The sequence below is a fragment of the Oryza brachyantha genome, chromosome 2 (genome assembly GCF_000231095.2).
Source record: "Oryza brachyantha chromosome 2, ObraRS2, whole genome shotgun sequence".
Classification (NCBI taxonomy): domain Eukaryota; kingdom Viridiplantae; phylum Streptophyta; class Magnoliopsida; order Poales; family Poaceae; genus Oryza; species Oryza brachyantha.
The window spans coordinates 3260305-3266304 of NC_023164.2; positions in this window are offsets into that span (position 1 = coordinate 3260305).

Below are 6000 nucleotides of genomic sequence, written 5' to 3' on the forward strand. Positions count from 1 at the left end.
GACCGTGGCTTCGCCTCGCTTTCTAATGGGCCTTTTGGGCCCATGACGAGGTAATGGGCCATGGATTGTGGTCCATGAAAGAGATTGGGCCCATAACGGGGCCGTCTTCTAACGCGCAATGGGCGGCCCATGTTGGGATCGCCGTAATTTGTTTGTGATTTTTTTTTGCGCAATTGTCCATGTTTCCAGGGAAATAATTGTCTTCGGCCCTTTATTCATTTTATTTTTACGAAACTGTCCTTATAGTTTGGCCGCATTCTTTTGCTAGATTTTTCTCACATTTTTTTCTCGGATCTTGCGTGCATGTATCTAAACTTCTAAATGATTTTAAATAAAATTATTTAAAAGTCCATCATCTTATCTTTCTAAAGTAGATGCTTAACTTTTCAATGATTAATTTGTCAACGATTGAGAGCCGCAGTAATGCTACGGGGTGGCAAGAGAGGAGCAGAAATCAATGCCGTGCAGTAGACAATGGGTAACCTAAATTCGATCTCTCAAGATAAAACAATACCCTACTCTTACTAAGTCTGTATTTGGTGTAGAGTAGATCGCAATAATGAGTTTGCTAATTTAATAAGCCATGATAGAATGTACAGTTTAAGCGTCAAGATCACTTATCTAAAAAAATTTAATTATAAATTAATTCTTAATTATAATAAGTCATTCGTTTTATCTTAATTCGAGTGGAAGGATGAGGCAGCATCTGATCCACGTGCTTCAAAACAAAGGCAACAAAAATAAAAAGGAAGGCACACAGTATCACTAGTACAAACTACTCCACGTTTAAAACGAGCCAGCACGTGCATGAATCATGACACCCTTCCCTTGATATACAGTACTAATACTCACATCTCCCCAAAGTTGTTTAATAATTAATCGATCCAGACGTGTAATGGTACTGCTTACTTAATTACTTTATCTGCAAGCATAGTTGCTTCATATTTGTGAGGGCCATGTACTAATTTAACTGATAATAATAATTCATATAAGAGTGCTGCTAATTGGTCCATGTGAGGAATGGTTGTTGGTTAAGCTTAACTAATTGTGCTGGCCACCCTCACCCACTACGAGGTTCACATTGCTTGGGTTCCAAGATCGTACGGAGATTAATCAAATGAGTAATAGTAACATAATTTTCCAACGATCTCATGTACAGGAGACCTTACTTTTAGGGGTGTTTAGTTTAAAAACATCATATCGAATTTTTGAACATTTAAATGAAGCATTAAATATATATATAAATATTAAAACTAATTACATAACATAGTTATGGAGGAAACAGTGAGATGAATCTTTTAAGCTTAATTAGAATGTGATTAGCCATAAGTACTACAGTAACCAACATGTGCTAATGACTGATTAATTAGACTCAAAAGATTCGTCTCGCGGTTTTCAGACGGAATCTGAAATTTGTTTTGTAATTAGACTGCGTTTAATACTTCATATGTGTGTTTAAAATTTTAATGTGATGTTTTTGCAAAAAAAAATTGCAAACTGAACAATGCCTTAGTTTTTGTCCACTATCCTATACATGCACATGTCAAAATATTCCCTCCAGTTTTTCATATTTAACACCTTAACTTCTCTGTATACATTGGACATTTACTTTTTCTATTACAAAAATACATAATATAGGTCATGCTTAATGTTTATTTAATTATAAAATCAACTAAACAATAATAGTAATTATGTATTTTATTGAACAAGATGATTGAAGCAATATATAGATAAAAATGTAAAAGAGGTCGAATATTAAAATCCAGAGAAAGTATTAACGAACCTGGCAAAATTTTATTAAATCCACGAAGGAACGAACAGTAGTGGCCTGGCTGACGAACGAAAAGTCTCGATGAGAAGCATGCGATCTAGGAATCAATTAGGGACAATCGTAAATTTATCACTTTAAAACGTTATGATAAAACTGTCATTAGAAAATTAAAAAATATCATTAGAATTAGAATTATCATTTGGGTAACGGCCCTGTAACTTAGAAAAAAAAGTAACAAATTTGCAAATGCTCCAATTAATTGATAATTAATTAAGGATCGACGACCATGGCAGCATGTATACGGCAATGTAACCATGTACTCGTGCTAATCAACAAGCCAGTGTGAACGCACGTGCCGTGAAACGGAAGCAGAATATATGTTGATCGATACTTGTGGATGGAGATACCGTAGATGCATGGCGTAATCAACAATCTTATGAACAGTAGCTATATACGGAGTCTATATTGTCGGTCAAAGCTTGAAATTTGACAAAGTTTTCTGTATGCAGGGATGAATCCAACATGTAGGGCTTCATTAATTAGGTCTAAGAAAAAAAAAGATACAAGTAGGGGTTTACAATTAATTCAGTTGACACCCTAAAGTGATTTTAGTTCTGTTGACTTCAACTCAACTTTTGAGCCACCCTTTATTTTTACCCGAAATTCTTCAGTGATGATAAATGTTAAATATTTGTAACTAGAGAGATTACAATCTTTCACTTCGGTTATAACAGTGAAGTATTAAATTATGCCGATCAACACCGTGTAAGGCGATATAATTTTCTTTTAATATTTTCAGTTATAGTTTACATGATTTTATTTTATAATAGATGTTTGATAATATAAACAACTGAAATAATTATCCCAAAGCTACAATTTTAGAAGTAAAATATACTCCCTCCGTCCTAAATATTTGACGCCGTTGATTTTTTATACACGTTTGATCATTCGTCTTATTTAATTTTTTAAAAAATATGTAAAGTTATATATATATATGCATAAAAGTATACTTAACAATAAATAAAATGATATTAATAATTATGTAAATTTTTAAAATAAGACGAATAATCAAACGTGTATTAAAAAGTCAACACCGTTAATAAACGGATGTAGTATCATTTATTAGTCTTTGAATCGCCACAACAAAGTTCCAAATCAACTAAATAAAAATGCACGAATCTTAACGCGGATCCATCAAAGTCAAAGCGAAGAATGCATCTCAAATCCACCATAGTCCATAGGAGGAAGGACGAGGAGAAAACTGGCCGGACCGGCAGTCGGCAGCAGATAGATCGAACAAACGGTCAAGTTTGACCCCGGGGCAGTTTGACAATCGAGATGAAGTCAAAGTTGGTGGATCAGTAACGGAGAACCTAGCAAACCTAATTAGCCAGTCAAATCTCTGATAAGTAGAACCAAGACGACGACAAAGACGAAGACTAAGAAACATACTAGAAGAAAATTTACCTTTTTAATCTTAGTTTGGCACGTGCGGTAATAGCCGGTATATATGGACAATAGCCAGTCCTACGTAGCTACGTAGTTGTCCAAATCAATATCAGCTAATTTGTGCCCCCGTTTTTTCAATTCTATTTATGTTTATAAACTAAAATTTAAATTTTTAATTCAAATTTTATAATAGATTTTTGCAGTTTTCCTAACGTAGTTTATTTTGAGCCTTTACTTTAGATAGTTTAGAATATTATATAAAAATTGTATTCACAAATTATCTATCTGCAAATTTATTATTTGGTTTTTCCTTAAAAATCGAAAATATGACTCCCTTAATCGGTGGTCACAGCTAAGCTTAGAACCGAAAAAACGGTCCCAGACCACTGGAGCCACTAGCTGCATGATATGAATTATATGATGGATGATTTTCTGGTCAACGACGACGGATGAAGTCAACGTCGTCGTCGTTGTCAACTCGTACAATAATACTAGCAGGACGACTAAGAAATTAAATATATATTATTATTCCAGTCCTTAGCATACGCTAGGTCAACGAAGCGTGATGTCCTCGCAGATGCTTCTATTGTGATTAGTCAGCGATAGCTGTGAGCCTGCAGTATGATCGAAGAACCTTTCCTTGATCGATCATAGACAGTGGTAAGCGACGACGACTTTTCCATGGTCACAGGTAAGCATAGACTAACAGGTCAAGACGGTATTTTTCTCCTTTGTCCTTGTAATAGGATAAATACCGTTTCGCGAATACTTATTCTTGTTATAATTGTAATTTTACAATTTAATTTAAAATAGATTTTAAAATTTTTTATTATACTCTCTATGTCCCATAAAGAGTGTATTTTTGCACTATTTATGCTTAACGTTTGTCTGCCAATCTTATTTTAAAAAGTTTTATGATTAGTATCTTTATTTTTATTAGATGATAAAAAATGAATAACACTAAAAAGTTAAATAAAACGAACGATTGTTAGACGTAAAAATCCATAAATACAATTAAATTAGGACGGAGCTGGTAGTTATTTACAACATTTGCTTTCAAAACTTTAAAAATACATTTGCAAATATTACCTATATATTATTTTTTAATTATTAATATGCTATTTCGCTTATTCTTATTTTTTAATGTAAACGTAACTATAAGCGAAATAACCGGATATGGGTTGTTTGATCGGTTGTTAAACTTGCCATACTGCATTTTGTCAGATGGTGACATGCCACGCCCAACAAACAGTTAGGTACAAGTGTTACGAGATTAGATAAGAAAATGAATGTACTACGATGTACGCCAAAGTGTGACACGCAGTCGATCAAAGTCAAATACTATATCCGGATCACTTGGGTCAAAATACACTAATTTCATTTCATTTAATTCTTAGTGTCATAGTAGCTGCTGTAATAGATTTTATCAGAGCTCGTTGAGGTCAGCTAATCCTGGTGAAAGACTTTAGCTCCACACAATTTAAAGTAACCAGCCAAACAGTCAGTCCTGCAGCTCCATCAAACTCAAAAAATTCACAAACGTGTGCTAGACATCACCTATACGATTTGCATAATACATACATACATACATACATATATACATATATATATATATATATGAGTCTAGGTACGGTGAGTTGTAACTCACGGGCTCCTCCGTGAGTCGGGGTCCAAAAACATATCAAATCACCTCTAAATTTCGATTTATATGACTCACTAGATTCTTCATATCAAAATCTGGTAGCACACAAAAAATTTTCATTTTTAGAGTTTTTTAGTATTTTTTTGAGATTTTTAAAAGTGATACCTAACCCATTGATTATTTTATTAATATAGTACAGTCACTTTTAAAAATCTCAAAAAAATACTTAAAAAACTTCAAAAATATTTTTTTTTGCGTGCTACCAAACTTTGATATAAAGAATCTAGTGAGCCATATAAATCAAAATTTAGAGGTGATTTGATATGTTTTTGGACCCTAACTCACGAAGGAGCCCGTGAGTTGCAACTCACCGTAGCTAGAATATATATATATATATATATATATATATATATATATATATATATATATATATATATATATATATATATATATATATATATAGTGAAGAACATGAGCGAGAGCGCACGCGTCGGCGCGGTGGCACCAGCTGGATAAGGATGGAGCAGTTGGGTCCGTCCGTCACGCGCACGTGACCGAACCGGACGGCGACCGACCCATGATGAATGGACCCATCCAGATCCAGTAGCAGCGAGCGCGGGCGCTGACCGGCGCGGTCAAGGTCCAGCGCCGACCCACGACTTTTCTCCCTCCTGCTCCCGTCGGCGTCCGGCGGGGGGCCCACACGGAAGTGACCGGACTGAAGCTTCCCGTGGACACGTGGCAGCCCGTCGGCAGGTACGGTTTTGGGGCAAGGGCATCCAATATTGGGTACGTGCTTTTCTGTTGATTCAATTTACGTAATACGAGATACCACCGTAAATCATATTTAATACTCCGTAGTTCTAACCCTTTTATAAGAGGAAAAAAAGAGAGGAGAGGCATTGTGTTTTAATATATATGAATAGTTCATATAAATTTAAAATGATTTATTTCTATTTCACGTCTTACCATCCTTTCTTATATGGTAAAATAACTCAAATAATTATGGACCACTTTTCGCCGCGCGTGAGACGACACATCGCGACGCCGACGCCGACGCGGACGATGATCCGTTCCGTGGGCCGAAGAATCCAGCCACGATGCGTCCCAGATCCAGCCATCCTGCTCCGCTAACGTA